At 41.2% G+C, this 18395-nt stretch overlaps 1 protein-coding gene across 7 annotated transcripts in view; it reads right to left on the minus strand.

The window, feature by feature from the left end:
• The window catches only part of ralgapa2 (Ral GTPase activating protein catalytic subunit alpha 2), a 102616-nt gene that overhangs the window by 12683 nt on the left and 71538 nt on the right, over positions 1-18395 (minus strand). The gene's annotated exons all lie outside the window — the stretch shown is intronic.

Here is an 18395-nt window from a genome sequence, read left to right on the forward strand (position 1 = left end):
AGCATGTTCCTGAAAAATAATGTCATTGAAAAAAATACACCGTACCTTGCAAACACATTTATCTATTTATGTAGATATCAGACACCAACTTTGAATAATCTTCTCATTTCATAGTGAAAAGACATATTTTCAAAACTAAAATTAACCCCTTTACTCTGATATTCCTAAATAAAGTTTAACTGTTTCAAGGGCAGGATTACAAAGCAATATTCCAAGATTTTAACATCATAAAGAAGGGCATGCCATCTATTGTCCCAAAACCCAGAGTATTGCACAACTGAAAACTTACCAACACATATCTGTCCACCTAAATGGATGCCGTTTTTCAGAATCAGCTAAAAACTTGACTCTGAACGAGCTGCAGAGATCCACGACTCAGTGTAATGACAGGACAGCTATTCGTTATGTGCTCTATAAATCTGGCTTTCATGTAAAATTGAACTGAAGAAAGCCATTGTCAGTAGAACGCAAAAAGAAATTTTGTTCTGCAGTAGACTTTACATCCAATGGCATAAAACAAAGAAGGTCAGAGCTGATAGGAACATCCATTCTTGTGGAGACAATAAGTTGCAAAAGACTGTCCCAGAAAAGTGTCAGAGAAATACAAAATTTAAACATTAAGACACCATAAAAATAAAAGCTTTTATTTTACACTTTAAAATGGAAGAAGACAGAGTAAAAATACTCAAAAGTATGTATTGGCTGTATAAAAGCTCTAAAAGCTGCCAAATAATATGGTGTGACTAATTGATTGTTCCTCACAGTAGAGCAGCATGACTTTAAGCACGTAAAAGCACTTCCTAATGTGCTCTTTATCCGTCTTCCAGACATGCAACGTCACTGTTTTCTGTCACTTGCTGGAAACTGTGCTGGACAAAGAGTGGGCATCCCAGGCCCTGCTGCTATGGTAACATGGGTCACAGCTCTGTGTGGTGGGTCATGTCCAGGGTTTAGTGGATGATGGACAGAAAGAAAAGAAGCTTGTAAAAAATAAAAAAATAAAAAACAAAATGTACCTAGAGAGGGGACAAGTGGAGAGGGGGAAAAAATAATACAGAAGGAAGGAAGGGTCTTGATGAAACGACTTTCAGGGAAGCCGATAAATGAAAAACAAGAAGGGATGGGGACAGAGAGAGAGCCTGAGCACAGCGTGGGTCAACAGAGCCATATGGCGGTCCATTATCAGAGATGCAGATGACTGTGGGCCTGTTATTGAGATTCCTAAAGCAAATATTGACTCCAGCTGGAGCAGGCGCTCTCTGACTCCGACACACGCCTCTCCTCCGCTACTTCCTTCCGCTGCCCTCTTTGTAAGTTGGACAAATGTATTACAGTGAGTAAGAGAGAGAAAGTAAAAACTTAAAATAAGAACAATAAAATGAACAAAATAGAGTAATCAAGAAGTGGGAGAAAATAGATGCAGAATGGAGGTGATAGGTGGGTGAGAAAAGCAGGGAAAGGTTTAAGGTATTTTTAGGATGTGTAAAAGCATGGGGCATGGTCATGCTCACTCACATTAATGTTCAATGATATGTGTTGGCAAAAAAATACCTGCAAAGAAATTTGACCTAATGTACATCAAGTAGTAATCATGTCTTTTCTCTCCCACTCTTTTTTTTTCTTTGCTTGTTTCTAATTACTAATCCATGGGCACAGCTTGTTCCACTGCAAATGCACAGCTGCTGCCATCTCCTCATAGTAACCGAATCAGGGGACACATCCAGAGCAGTGACGCAAAGGCTATGTCCAAGCTATGGATACCAAGCCCGCTGATTCTGACCTACTTTTACTGAAGAAGCATGAATTCAAACATGGATGGTGAGAGCAAATATCCAGGGAAGGTAAATAGCAACAAACAGGAAATCATCCTTCAGGATAAATTTATCATCCTTCAGGAAAAATACATGCTGCCATTGAAATCCCCCACTAAGATGCAAACACTTTTGGGTAATAGACAAATGGGAAACCAAAAGGAAAAATTCAAACCGGTCTACATTTTCACAGATGGACTGCAACTCAAGTCATCTGTGACATAACTGTTATTTACAGCTGGTCTGGGTGGAAGATTGTTGCACCACTTTGGGAATTTCCAAGGAACCCCTACGTTCCAAATGGCTGCATTTCTATTAGGGGGAGGAGAGGGAAACCAATGTAATGCCTATGGAGTGTGGCGAGCACAAGGACAGTAACGAGAGGGCGGGAAAAAAAATCTTCCAGGTGTGAGATTTGTAAAACAAGTTGGGTTAGGACAACTTCCTTGAAATGGGATGGCTTTGTAAGGGATCTGGCATTGGGATGAAAAAGATAGCAATAAAAAGAGCAGCATGCAAATTAATCTCTGGTTATTACATTTTACTACAAGTTTAATGAGACGTTAAGATGAGAGCTCTCCACATCGAAATGCCACAATTTTTCTTGTCAGAGTGAAATCTTCTAATTGCTCTTTTAGTTTAAGCTTCTATGAGCTTCAGATAAGTTTAGGTTTGACATTCTGCGTGTCTGAGATTCTTGTAATCAGTATTCTGCACTAATCAGAAACTCTTGAAATACATTTTAAAATGAAAATAGGGATACACAATAGTAGGAAAACATAATTTTGTATATGGTTGTTGAATACTATGTTGACATGCATATCGTCATATGCCAAGATTTTCATCACTGGCTGCCTTATTGTCATCACTTAAATTTTATTTAATAATTTTTGAAAAATAGAGATATGAAATATTACTTCCAAAAGATCTGCAACTGAAATATTGCACAAACTGATATTGCCATCAATGTAACATGCAGATCTACAAGAAACCTGTTCTGTATTTGTGAATAGAAACAGCATAATGTTATATTTTTATTAAAACTGCTAAATTGTCACCTCTAGAAATGTATATAATGTTACACCTCTAACATCTACACATTTAGGATAATACGTATAACTAAAAAAAGTAATTTTTTGAAACCATCTCCTTCTAGACATTATTATTTTTTCTTTTAGTTTAGCAGAAATGTCATTCTCACTACTCGTACCTGTGTATGCATATGTGAATGTGACAATGTATGTGTACATACATATGTATCTTGGGATGTGTGCACATTTGTTTACATATGCATGCGTGCTGTCCAGATGGCAGGGAGGTAGCTCTGGGGGAATGGTGGGGGTCAAACGTCTTTGTGGATCAAAGCCAAGGTCAGGGCAGCTGCAGTGGCCCATGTTCAAGGTGAATAGAGGCCTCAGATGGCTCTTCATTAGAAGGCTGCCCCATCCCTGCTGGATCCCAGCAGCCAGTCTCTACCCTCCAGGATGAGCTAAGTTCTCACCTTTTTCTCTCTGCTTCTACAGAGACCCGGTATGAAAGTACTCAACTATTGACATTCATTTTGTACTGTAAATAACTGAGCATAGGTAGAAAACTACAGATCCTCACACACAGAGTGGGTGTGTCAACAGACACTATACAGACACACAAAAACATCAAAACCCTCCATTTATAAGAGCAGTTGAAAGAGCATGAGCCCAGATTGACCTCTGAACTGGTGTCTCTCTGGAGAGAAGCATCCTGACAATCAGACCAGCCTGAGTCTTTGTGCTCCCCAGTTTCCCTGCTGACAAAAGTCCTCACACCATCACTGGCCTCTGACACACACACTCAACACATCTAAAAGAAATTGAGTCTTCATGCACACATGCACAGCCAGCAGGGATGATTATGCATTATGGCCTCTAAACATCGTCATTTATGTGTGTATGCTGAAACATGTTTGCTTAAACACTACATTTTATACACACTGAACAGATGAGGTTCTTGGTAAGAAAATGTCCTGGAACCCACCGGATCACTGCTACAAAGCTAATTAGAAAATTCTATAGGTATGTAGAGCTCCAGTACAATTCTTTATCTCTGTAAATAAAAGTGAAATTATCTTTGTTTTTGTTTCCACACAGTAATATATGAGGGGGGAAAACAGCAGTGTTCGAACCTTTATCCACCACCTGCTGCTTAGACCAATCAGCTTTAAAGGCCTACCTTCCAAAGGTTTCTCTAATGTCACTGCATAACTCAACCAAAGCCAAAGGACTTAAAGATTTTATTGAATTTCCTCCAATGAAAACATGGAGAAATATTGAAAGAAGCTATGAGAAGTAGGATGTAAAAATCCAGATGAGATTAAGGAGTAGTGAGGTCTTTAGAGCCTCTAGACTGATATTTAACTACGTAAGCTCTGATTTCATCCAACAGAAGTCGGATGATGGGTATGGGGATAGTGACTGCTTCCTCGTCTTTTGTCTATATGCTTTATTCATGTCGAATTTTAAATAGAGCACTCCCTAAAGCTAAAAATTAGCTTAATTAGAACATTTTTATATTAGAAGAAGGTGGAGAAATTGAGGTCTGACCAGGGTTGAACTTGATAAAGGCTCCAGATCAATCATGGATTTATGACATTGTTTCATGCAACAGAACTCCAACTCTACGTTGGTTAATTTTTTTTTTAAATGATCCTCTTCAAGGAAATACATTTGGAAAAATTCTCCCTGAATGAACTCTACCCAACAATGACAATCCAAAAAAAAGAAATAAAAAATAAATCCCACAGCAACCAAGCAAATAGGCGCATGTCTATTTCTTCCTAAAACTCTGACTCATGCATGTGGACAAAGCCATGCCAATGGCCTTCCGGCCTCCATACCAGCAACCAAGGTTAATGCTGTTTGTCAAAGCGCTTCTAGGAAAAGGGGCTCTTGTTGTGAAGAGGGACAGTTGAGAGATGAGGTGGAGGATTCCTCTGTGTGCTCGTCCCCCTCCTCTGTCAGTCCCCACATCTGCCCATTAACCTGGGCCAATCAGCTTGACCTTGGTAAGGAGAGGGCCTCAGGAGTAGCTCACAGTGCCATCGAGTCCAAGTGGTCATGTAATTGGCCTGTTAAGAGGAAGAGATTTGATAGTAATGGTAGCGAGGTGCTTGGTTACTTTGGGGTGCGAGTACAAACTGACTAAAAAGCAGATGTTTTCCTTTCTTAATAGGCATTTTATCTCTCCTCCCTATGTGAAAAGGAAACTCAGAACCATGTTTAACCACAGTCATGTTGTATTCAGAGTAATGGTCTGTCAGTTTTCTGTCACACCAAGCATTTTGTATGTAAGTAAAAAGTTAAAATCCTGCTCTAACCAGAACATAGCACTTCTTCCACATATTTGCTGCATCCACTGCATACTTTGTGCCGAACCACAAACAGGTTTGTGGTTTTATTGATCACTACTGCTCTATAAATGGCAGACTTGTACAGTGCACAAATGCTCATCCTGTGCACAAATTCTCTACTTCGCAGTTATGTACTATGTGTTGGTCTATTTAATAAAATCCCAATAAGATTTTATATTAAAATGTGAAAGAGTTGCAGTGGTAGCAATTATATGCAAAGGACTGTATGCATTGTATGAACTAGAAAAATGGAAAAAGAGGAAACTAAGTTATTGGGAGAAAACAATTAGCTAAACCATAAAAAAAAGGGATTTCACTGAAAGGGGGGAAAGGGCGGAGACTTATAGGAGGGAGGGTAAGATGGAAAAGAGGAAGGAAAGAAAAAGAGATAAAGCTGAGCAGGTGTTGATTGGAGAGAGGCCGAGCAGTGAGTGCCAGCGGTACCTGTTGTCACAGCGAGGGCTGAGGTGTGAAGCTCGTCTCAGCAGAGGCCCTCGGAGGTGTGAGGTGATTATGGGCAAGAAGACAGAGAAATTTAGATGGAGAGACACAGGGAGAAAGATAGACACGGGCAGAGCGTGAATGTGGCAATAAAGCTGGCTGCAGGAATAATGGCAGAGTGGGAAGGAAAAACAGATTGAGACGGATAAAGTGAGAGCATGTATGACAGAAACCAGCAAGTAGGGTGATTGTACAGTGCATGTGTGTGTTTCATTTCATAAAGCAGCTACTCTGCTCTTGGTGTCTCATTAAACAGCTTTTTTTTGGGCATAGACAGCTTTAGCAGCAGTACAGAAAATGTCTGAATGTGTCACAAATGCATTATGATGAATGGAGGTGTCTGTGTGTCCATTTTCAGGGTGAGCGTGGACTTTGACGACAGCGGATTCTCCTGAGGAGTAGCTGCTTTCAGAAAGTTTTAACAAGTAGTCTAATTAGTGGGCCCAGGATAACTGGAGTTGCAGGAGCACCAAATGAGTCAGGTCAAACAGTAATCCCAGGTTAATGACACCTCCTGAGGGGTTGGTTTCCCACTGCAAGAGCTTTCTACGCTCCAACCTCCACACCTCTCTGCAGTTCATCTGGCATTCAGACAGCGAGATGAGGAGTTATGGTTGTGACATCACTCTCAACCAGTGACATCATCACTGCCCATCAGTGATTTCACGCAGGCTGGCCTAAGCTGAAGATCAAACCTGTTGTCTAGAAACTGGCCTGACCGGATAATTTACAGGCTGCAACGAAAAAAGTAGTCACCCATTTTCTGAAGTCTCTGGCAGTTAACTGTTTCTCTGGGGGACAGTAAAAATTGATTTTTTGCCAAACAACAAATCACAGTTGTAGCACCAACACAGAGGTCAGTGGTGTTACCTGATTGTTGGGAATAAAGCTTAAAGTAATAAGCCACCGTTTTTCACCAGAGACTTTGGGATAGCCATAAGAATCATGGTGACCTAATGGTCTTGCCCAACGTGGCAACTGTCAAAGCCTACTGGTCTTATGTATTTAGATGAATCAAGTCTGTAACCAATCTCCTTTTCAAAGGACTCTGGCGTCCATTGATGAGTCCTAATACAGCAGGCTCAGATGTGAAACACAAAGGGTCGACATGATTAATCAAACACAGACCCATTATGGCCAGACAGTCACACCAGCCTCCACGGTACGTTAACAGAAAGTCATAATAAGATGAGCTACAAAAAGGCTGATAGGGATGAAGATTAACAGATACAGCTCTACGAGTGGCTGGGTGACAGTTGTCTCTGAAGGTCTCCTTTGTCAGTGACGATCACCAGAGTGACATGAACGTCGGAGCCCAATGGAAACATTATTAGGTTGGGACAAAGGTGGGCACGATATGAGCTATCTGGGGTGAATGTGAGTAATTTTTTCCCTTCAGTTCCTGACATTTGACTTGTTTGGAGTCGCGTCAGAACAACAGCATCTATCTGATCTCAATTTGAACTTTTAATAAAAAGTCGCTGATGAAACACAGAAGGGCATGTTGAATCCAGGTAGTGATTAAAATCCAACTGAATGCTCACAAGGAGGTTCACCCCATATTTTTTGATTAAATTTATAGAACAGCAATCATTCTCAGGTTACAAACAAACTCTTAACATTAGGACTCGTGCTTAAAAACACACATGCACACAAATCAAACTCCCCTGTTGTTCTTCTATCTGACACATAGAGAAAACAGGTCAGACACTTAAATTACAAGAGTACAGCACAAACTCTAGGTCATCCCAAATGACTGATTTTAACCATACGATAACATTACTCAGACAAGCACTGATGAAATATTAAAAACAAAATGAGGAGAAGCTTCTGCAATTTTAATGATGCTTGTGGCATGTGCAACAGAACAACAGTGATGCATTAATGCCGAACATCTCTGCTGACATAAAATCTCCTGTCCCCCCCATCTACAGAAGGTTTATTGTGCCAATTAGGCTGTCTGGCCTTATGCAAAATGACAAGCATTTAGTAGGAATGATAATGATCAGCGCTATGCTGCACATGATCACATCTGTGGTAAATGTAAGTGCTAAGAGGATTTAGTTCCTGGAGGGTTAGAGAGATTTCATAATATTTTAAGAATCTTATATTTGTGGAATAATTATTGTAGTGAAACAAAAATATTTTACTGCACATTTTATATGTGAATCTTTAGAAATTGTAATATCAAATGTGAATTTATTTATGTAATTCAATTCAAACAGACATAAAGAGGCCAAACAAACAGATAAAGAAGGGTGGTTCTGTTCTGGGGCCTGTGGAATAACTGCTTTACAACAGCAGAGTGTCTTCTGTCAGAGATTTGTCAGAACCACTGTAATACAGATTGTTACAGGAGGTCCTTTCTGCTTACAGCCATCAGCAACATTTTGAAGAAATTCTACAACAATTTCTTCTTGTTGTAGAAATGAAGTCTACAACAAGACTTAATTTTCCTGAAATTGGATCTATAGGTTTTATTTTTTTTAAATAAAATTTCTGACATAAATTCACTTTTGCATGATATTCTAATTGAAATGCACCTGTCTTGTGCACATAGATGCATTTTGTAGACAACATCTTGTGATGATAAAGGACTGGAACTAAGGAAGGAGTTGGACCGAGCCTTCTTATTGTCTGTATATTAATGGATAAGAAGGACGGTGAGGGGTGATGTATATGTGTATACACACAGAAAGAAACTCACACAGAAAACCTTGGGCAAAGAAGAAAATAGACTTCTGTGTTGGCAACAGCTTTTCCCTAATCCTCGCCCTTGGGCTATATTGTGCAGTCAAGCAGGCTATTACATGGCAACAATTAGGGGGGCTGCAGCCCAACACCTGGTCGTCCCCTATTCTGGCCCTTCAGTGGCAGCTGACTGTACAGTCTCACAGCCAGGTGGCCCTCCTTCAATGACATTAGCTAGTCACTCCAGGGTTAATCAGGAGCCAGCCATCATCCAGTGGGCAAGCATGAAGGCCCATTCAGACTGAAGGCTTTTATAGTGAAAATGGATGATGGAGACAATGTCTGTTATAAAAACTTCTTCAACTGAAGATCTCTGACAGAGATCCCACATAATCGAAATGGACTTGGGGGAGGGGAATAGGGCCTGTGGCCCCTTTGGATTCACGGCATACGTTTGCTGCACTGTCTTGATTGGGTGAAGCATAGCTTACAGCATGTCAACTGTGCATCCTGCAGCTTATAAAGGACCTTTTCATGGGTGGACAAAAACAGATGGAGGAGCGGGAAGTACTATACATACAGGCAGACGGGTGATGATGTGGGGGGAGGGACACTGGATTTTTGTCAGCCGCCTGATACAAAAACAAGTGTGCGTAGCTCGACCAGCTCCAGATATTACAGCTTTTAAAAAAGAAAAAAAAAATCCAAAACCCCCTGGCTTGGAGATCTGAGGATAAATAACAATCATTAGAATAACAAAAAGCTATAGATTTGTACCCAAATGAGCTAGCATCTCATCAATAGTAATTAGAAGCTATACATAACTAATGAAGATGTGGACACTACATTAAAAAAACAAAAAACTATTGAGTTATGTTATCTAAAATTAAATCATTAAATAAGAAGAATACTAAACCTTATATTGCATTTCAAACCACCAAGAAAGATAGGCCACAAGACCACAAGATGGTAAAAAGACTAAAAGACACAAGTTAGAAAAGTCAAATTTTACAAAAATAAACCCCAAAAAATAAATGCTCTCAAATTATACTGTAACCTTGTTACATTGACACCAAACAACTCTAGAACAATTCAATGGTTTGCCAATCTGTGACCAAACGTCATATGGCCACTTCCTGCTTCAAATTTGGATCCATGTAATATTACAACACTCAATTTGTAATCAAAGTCAACACGGAACTGGGAATAACATCACAAAGGAGTTGAGAGCGTTCTTGTTACCAAGTCAGAAAAAAAGTTTGATTTTTCATTTGTTTTGGCACTAACTATTGCTAGCAAAACACGTCAACAATATATTTCTCAGTTTTTCTGGCATCCAAACACAAAAGGAAGATGTTCATAACTGGATACCTTCTAACATTATCATTTAACAAGAGAGAAATTGTCAAAAGTACAGATAAATGATTACAATAAAGTTTTCCTACACACTACAGTAAAATCACTACACTACATACTGTAGTATTAGTCTTATATCTTGTTTTTATTTGTTCTGAACCCTATTTAAAATAATAAATACGGTAGATGACTACCCGTGAACAAACAAAATACTCAAATGACCGCCTGCTTGAAGCTGTTATGTAATTTTGCAAACCTACAATTCCGCATAGAAGACTACAGATAGATAAAAGAAACAGACCCTGAAATGTCCCACTGGTTGGCATGATTTTATGCACTGTTGGTATGAATCAACCAAAACCAAAGATGCAAGGAACAAAATGACCAGCACGCAATCATATTCAGTTGCAGAGGAGGGACGTCAGAAGATTCAGGTAGCATCTCTCAATGCTTCTCTTTCAGCCACAGCCACCACTTGACAATAAAAGAAAGACTATCAGAATTAACACATCAAAGGCTGCTGTCTGTAAGAAGAGGCAAACAATGCACAGCGATGCACACTTAAATGTTTTGTTTTTGTTATTGCTTTGTTTGCCGCCCTTGTCTATCAATACAAAAAAATTCCATTTAGTGCAAAAATGCAAATGCTGGGAGGGACAAGGACATCCACTGAACGAAAACAATGGCCACAGGCCAGCCGAGAAGCAAATCGTGCCTTTGAAGTATTTAAAGAGGTATTAATGTGGAACTTATGAATAATCAACTAATTTCTTTTTAACGCCATGAATTAAGTCTGCAACATTAAAAGCAAAGCAGCCTTATAATAAAAGAGCAGTCCTGGGGAATCACAAAAAAAAAAGATCATTTAGAAAGAAGAGCCAGATGATGTAACAACGAATAAAAAAAAAAAAAGAGTTTACAAAACGTAGAGCTAGATCAGAGACGAAGAGATTCCAGTGGAGCGAGATGAGTGACATTTCACTGACATTTCCCAGCAGCATTCAATGTGAGGCTGTCTCACGACGGTGTCGGGAATATCTATGGATATGCTTGAATGTGACACAGGCGTTAAGGGATGTGGGTTCTTTCAGGGGCCGGCCTCAGCTCTGGGGCCAGTGATGAGGAGCCTGGACCCTGTGAGATTGAATAGTAATCACTGGAGCACAGATAATGGATGATTGAAGGCTCTTTCTACTCCGCTGCTGGATTTCAATATCAGAGAGGCCCTAGAATTGGGATTCTTATCAGGGGTGGTGTGTCAAACAAAGGAGAGCCGAGCGTGAAATATGGGGTCCAACTCAGGCACACGACCACGGCGATTAGCACAAGGATAAAAAGGGCCGCACAAACAAAAGAGGGCAGCTTTAGCTGGACAACGAGTCGTTTCTGGCCTTGTTGCAGGAGACACGCTAGGAAGATGGGACATAAAGGAAAAAAGACAGACTACTTGCTGGTTACAAGAGAAGGGGACAAGAGTTTTTCTGCGATGGTCTGGAGATGAATGGTGACACAGTTGACTGTTTAAAGAGCCTTCCATAGGAATAACAACAGAGAAGCAGGGATAAAATACAAAGCACCTCCAAGCTATTTGTATGAAAGCGCACATCTTTCACATTTGCAAAAGCATGCATGGTGGCACGAGGCTTCACATTAATGCCAAATCTATTACAAAAAAATATATTATTCCCATTTATCCCCTGATTCCAAGCTCCACCGCTTGCCAGTAAAGCTCATTAACCCTCCCTTCAAGAACCCTGAGACAAAAGAGAGGGAAAACAAAACATAACTAATCAATGGGAATGCACTGGGTTGGGAGGGTGTGGAGAGGGGGATAACACGATAACCTGAGAGGACTAACAGCTTTTGCTTTAGTGCTGTGCTCACTGGGTGTGGGGTGGAAAAGAAAGTTCATTAATTAAACAGGGCTAGGGGTAACAGATGGAATGGCTAGCTGGATGCTAATCACTTAAAGCGGAGGGACAGGTTTTTTACACTTGAGCTGGAAACAGCAACAACAAACCAATCACACTGGACCCTGAGGCATCTAGTAGGGACTCTGGGATTACAGTATCTTAAGGGTGGGGCACTGAATTTATTTATTTATTTTGTTAATATTAATATTTGAAACAATGTTCAGACAATACTTTGATAGACATTTCCCATCTAGATTTAACAATTCCTTCATATGCAAAACTATTTCAAAGACGGGTAAACTACAAATGTTTAAGTTTCTTTAAAAATACTTGCATAAAATTGTTTTCAAACAGAAGTAACTGTACAAAATGATTCTAGGAATACTGAAAGTGACTTCTCTTAAGAAAAGTAACTCCAAAAGTCTTTCAGACCAACAGGCTTATCCTGTTGGTCTGTTGATCCACTTGTGTCTAATATTCCACACATTGTCTTAGATCATGCTGAACTCAGTGACAACAAATTATGGCAAAAACACAAACCTTGCAAATTTATGAGGAATTATACGAAGTGTTATAATTATAAGCTATGTTACATTTACTTTAAATCTGGAACTGTGCAGAAACTATATTTATATCTCTGAGTTACTGAAATAAGTCATATTTCGTTGATATTCAAATTATTAGACATGCAATTGTACAACTGTAAAAAAGCTGAGTTTATGTACCATAATATCAAAATATAAAATTGCCACAACAGTGTGACACCAGACGTGTGTGTATGCTACCCTTGGCTGGTCTCTGGGACCCTGTTGTTGGCCGTCTGGTTCTACGCCTGCCCTACCTGTGTTTTTAAAGGGGGGGCCCCCATGAAGCCCAGGCCCTGGAGTGCAGGCTGGACAGGGCCTCCAGGGCTTTTCAGGGTGCCATACAGTGGACACCTTTTGTTACGGGCTGGGTGGCAAGAAGAGGAGGAACTAATGTGGAGGGGAGGAGGGGTAAAAAAAAAAAAAAAAAAAAAAAAAAGGAGTAATGCTATGAGTCATTTTGCATTAGCAGCAGGAGTGGGAGACAGGGAGAGGGGGAGTAGAAAAGAGGGGACGAAGGGCGAGAATACTTTTGCATGTTGTATGAAGCTAGACGCCATATGCCATCCGAGCTGGGCTGCCTCCTGAGTCAGGGCTCTTGGTTTGACAGGCCTGCGCTTGCCCCCTCCAACACCCCCCTCCCCCAACTCTAACTAACACCCTCCTCCTTCTAGGCCTTTCTATGCTCCAGCAATGGGCTTGGCAATTGCTTTGGTTGTGTATGGTCTGCACTCTGTTCATCTGTGTGTGCATTGGAAGAAGAGTCCATATGTGTGTGTGTGTGAGTGTGTGTGTGCGTGCGTGCGCGTGGGGTGGGGGCTTACTCAGTGATCTGAACACATCGGACATTGTCGTGAGTCCCGGCAGGAACAGCTGGTCAGCTGGAGAGAGAGGTGGGAGGGGGCAGGGATAAGGAGGGGAAGAGATGGGAGGCAGTGCGCTACACTGATAATGGGATTAGGTTAAAACATTCAGAGGGGGAGAAAGACCCCTCCCCTTTTAGTAGCCCTCCAAATAATGCATAAACTCCCAACTACCCTATCAAAGCCAATGCCAGCCACCGCCCAAAGAAGAACTTGCCAAGTCCAAACGGGGCCCCTACCAACACACTCATTCAGCAATAACTCAGTTTTAATAAACTCACCCCATAAAGTTCAGTTGATGAAATTTATTTAAATTTTACAGAAACTTCCTGGTAGTGAGCTTCGTTTCCTACAAACAGGAAGTTGGCAAGTTACACTCACATGAATCCTGTATATAATGACTTGCATGGCGTCTCACTGTGCCCAGTCAAGCACCGTGTACCATGGCGATCCAGACTGCTGAGTATTATCTATGAGGCTGCTGACAGTTATGGCACAACAGCTGGCAAATTAGACCTATCAGCAATGCTAAATAATTCATGTGAGACAACACTAACATAGCAGATCCTATTCATGACACCCCATCATGCATATGGGAGCACTTTCATCTCTGCTAGGTGAGGAGTTTTACAGTATACAAAAGAGAAAAAAAAAGGTTGTGGTCAGACAGAGACAGGGCTGAGAGTGGGACAATAACTTGGAGGAAGGGCTGTGAGAATGTGTCACTAATAATTATAATGGGAGTCTTGGGCTGAAGCATCAACACACAAAGGAGTGTACCCAGAATATCATATTCTTTATGTTTTCACTTTAAATGCTTTGAAATTATGTCCAGATATGTTAATATGAGCCGGTTGGGGGGGTGGGGGGGAGAGGGAAAACATGACAGACTTCAGCAGCTTTCTGGGTTCCAACGAAAGAATCAAACCTTCTTCTATCTGCTACACACACACTTACACACACCACCTAAAAGCCTGGCTCGCATGACTGGCGATGGGCAGAAACAGATTATGGTTATTGATCGCTGCCTGGAGATGGATCTGTGTGTGTGTGTGTGTGTGTGTGTTTACTTGTGTGTCAGAACAGGGGATGGGGACTGAGAGCAGTGTGCAAAAGCTATTGATTCTGTCCGGTAGGGAGGATATGTCTCTGAATCAAGGTCAGTTTTGCATTGTCTCACCTATTAGTAACTTGCCATCTGACAAACACACACGCTGACACACGCACACACACACACAGATCCATTTTTATCTATAACAATGGCCCTATCACAAAAAGTGACGGACAGAGCATCAAACTCAAGTGCTTGTCAAAGAAAGAAATGAATCCCACCCTTTGGATGAGGAGATTACTCTATAGTGACAGCATGAACGACCTTCATACACAGTAAATGGAATTGGACAGCGAGGCCATCCTGTGACTGACTGCTTTCAAATGAAACGAACTTAGCTCTGTAATGCTACAATGAGGTACATTTTGGCCAAAAAAGATGGAGAAGGTGTAGTAGAAAAAGATGCAATATTAGCCACAGCCTTGGGAGAATTGTGAAGCAAAACCCATGTATTTATTTTTATTTTTTAAATTAATAAGGTTTTGTATGCCATTGGTATCAGGGCTTCAGGAGGGAGCACAGACAAGGTGGACTGAGGTCCAGTGTGATGTTTCTACAGTCAGAGAGGATCGGGTGAGCCATGCCATCTGCAGGAGCGGATTCGCTGTGTTTCTTCAAGTCCAGAGTCAGCTGCTGTCTATCATTAGTTTTTAGTGGACCTCATGCTTCCCACTGCTCACAATGTTCAAGCAGTCATTTCATTTTCCAATGGGATTTTTTTCTGGTCCACAATAACAAAAGTGCAAATACCCGTTTTATATGCCTATTTTATCATTGTGCTTCATTGATTTCCAAATTGACATGACCTAAACTCCCAAAACAAGTTGTGGAGTATTGTTAAGAGAAAGCTGAGAGACTTATTACGAATACTGAAGTGACCAGATGTTTATTAATATATCAGATGTTTGTTTCCATCCCACATCACATTATATTTCATGTACTATCCCGAAAAGCATTGGGAGTACATTTGACACAGCACACAGGCTTACTTCTTGGTAATCTGGCATTTCTGCTTTAAATTTTTTTTTTCTCGTTTTTAAATATGCCAAATTTCCAAGAAAATGTGCTCAACAGAAAGAAATGCTTAAATAGATTTATATCCCTATCGTTTTAACAAATTTATTCAATAAGCTGTAGTTTTTGCTTTGAATAACTTTTCCATTATATTCTATTTAATTGGGATGTGGCCAGATATGGATTTAAAAAAAACATATAATACTGTAAGCCACAGCGTTTAACTATTAATCGAAAAATGTAAATGTATTGGTCTAAAAAAAAAAAAAAAAAAAAAAAAAAAAAAGACATGGTTCAACTTTGTCGGGTCCTTTTCCACTATGTCAGAAATGTTGATGAAAAAGATCCATTAATTGTTTCTGACACAAAACCTGAATATTTTACTGCGGCTGTTTTAAGTTAAACGGAAGAAAAAGATACTGTAACTCTTTGTATATAGCACTCAGTGGTTCCACTTACTATGAGGTCAAGCCACTGAAGCAGCAGCCTAAGCAGAGAAGCCCAGACTTCGTTCTCCCCAGTCACTTGGGCCAGTTCCTCCAGGGGAATCCCAAGCTATTTCAAGTTTAGAAATGCAGTCCCGCCAGAGTGGCCTGGGTCCTCATCAGTATCAAAACCCTGAAATACTTAAACTCATCCACTTAGGGCAACACTTTGTCTTCAACCTGGAGATGGCACTCTACCCTTTTACAGCTCAAGAACAGGGTCTTAGTTTTAGAGGTGCTGAGTTTCATCAGAGCTGCTTCAGACTTAGCCGCTGCTCAAGTGAAAAATTCTGGAAGTGGTTGTTATTCTTTCCCTACTTATTCAGACCTTAAAAACACTGAAAGCAAATAATACGCTTTCCCAACCCTTTCAGGACTGTGTAGGAACCCAGCATACACAAGTTCAGAAATGATTCAAAAAACTGTGATTTAAAAAAACAAAAACAATTTGTGGTCATCAGTGCTGACAAAGCCTCTGTGAAGGATAGACAAGCTGCAGATGGGATGCTCTGACCACAAAGCCAGACCAGTTGCATTTTCTGTTAGACATACATAAATAATAAATTATCGATGATGAGTTGTTTGTAAAAAGCTTATGATAAGATTCTCATTAGTTTGAGGCCAATGCAGTGTCCTGACAAGCAAGCTGAGACAAAACATGCAAAAAAAAAAGTGCAACGAACAGCTGTAGAGCTCATGAAAAAGTGGATTGAACAGGTCAGACTTAACAAATCAGCAGGAGAGAGGAAAAGGGGAGATGGATGGAAACAGGACATAATGGGGAAAGATATTACGAGGTGGTATCCTACTGAAAAACATTGTTGCCCATCTGTGTGTATTTTCCTGCAATGTTGCTGGTGGACATTTTTTAATATCAAATCTTATTAGCTTGAGAGATTCTGGGAGCGTTGCAGCGGACTGCTGGAGTCCTCTTGAGCCTTGTGACGGAGCGAGAGAGGGGGCTGCTGAGCCACACTGGCCTTTTATCTGGACACACAGGGGTCATATAGCTCCTCTTTGAAGAAATATTCTCTAATTACCTTGGAGAGTGGCCTCACAGGCAGAGAGCAGGCTGTGGATTGTTAAGGCATTGTGGAGAGGTAAACTAAGGAAGAGGATTTTCTTCTTGCACAGAAAAAGGAAAACGCACACACATCCTTCAGGGGGAAAAAAAAAACACAAGTTGTTGCTCTGACTTGTTAAAGAAAAAGACCTGCATATCTAATGAAGCAAAACGAAACAATGCAATAAATGGGGAAATAAAACTGGAGCAATGTACATCCAATGTTGAACATGTGCATCCAGTGTTGAACACCCCTCAAAGCAAAACTTAAAATGGCATTTCTAGTTCCTAGTGCCACAAACGACACATGAATGAACTTCAACTACCCTAAAATAAAAAACAAACACATAAATAGTTTTTACAAAACAATACAGATTTTGCTATTTTATTGCCGCTATACTGGTAAGCACTCTATCTAATTCGACATACAAACATCAGACCTACAGATATTGGCAGTGTGCTTTGCCTGGCTCACTTGTCTCATCTCCTCTTGGACAGCGTGAGGACTGGCTGCCTATCAGTGCCAGACCTCCAGAGGCAGTGCTTATCTCCTCCCATAGATCGCGTCTTTGTGCTTATTGCTCCTCTGCTAAGGAATGCCAGGTGAAGCTGTGCGACTCAACACAGGCCTGTTACTCGCCCCTCTCTCCATCGACTCCCACCATCCCCATACCACAACCTCCCTAAGGCTCACACAGGCCGGCAGTGGCCCCACCACCTCTGCTCCCCCTCGGCTCTGGCACAGACAGTCACACTGGGCTAATTCACTTGGCGTTGAGTAACAGACATCTGTCACTCAGGATGCCCCAGGGGACACACAGACACAGCCTGATACTGGGTTGGGGGGCCGGGCGACGCGATGCATTGTGAAACGTACACAGACGGATGCATACTTACACACAGGCAACGCGGTGTGTGTCGCAGCTCGATTTGGGACAGACGGTGGTTGATGCATGAGTATGACGAAAGGAAAGTTTTAAAAACAAGTGCGTGCATCTGAAAACACAAATACAAGACTTCCTTCCAAACTGAACCTCCTTTGGGGAGGTTTCTATAGCAACTGCCAGTGGGATGGAGGCGCTTTGGTGAGAAGGTGCTGTACATGTAGTCCGAGGAGGAGCAGGGGCGTTAGAGGAGATCGGGTTTCTCCCTCAAGGGGCCATCCGTGTCCCCCATATCACCCCGCACCCCTCCCACCCCCAACAACTCCATGCTGTCGGTATTCACATGCTAATTTATCTCCACTGGTAATTACACTCTCTTTAAACCAACTGACAACTACAGCTGGAGTCAGGCTCTTAACGGCACACTGTTGGATGGGTGGAGGGACGCAGGCGTGTGTGTCTGAATGCACTTACATGTATTTGCTCATGGCGCTTTAATTTTGGCTCACTTTTTCATCCGTATAATGGTAGTGATAGATGATGACACATTATCTCTGCTCCAACCCAAAACAGCCCTACAAACCTCCCATTTTGCTCCAGGCTGCGAAACAGCCCAACCTAATAGTTATATGTAAATAAGGCAGCTCATAAAGATCGCTGTCAGCACTCAGCTGTGTACACTGGCTAACATGACATGCACGCCACATGTCTCAATGAATTTACCCAGAAGGGGT

The sequence above is a fragment of the Poeciliopsis prolifica genome, unplaced genomic scaffold, assembly GCF_027474105.1.
Source record: "Poeciliopsis prolifica strain line A6 unplaced genomic scaffold, Auburn_PproV2 SCAFFOLD013, whole genome shotgun sequence".
NCBI classification, from domain to species: domain Eukaryota; kingdom Metazoa; phylum Chordata; class Actinopteri; order Cyprinodontiformes; family Poeciliidae; genus Poeciliopsis; species Poeciliopsis prolifica.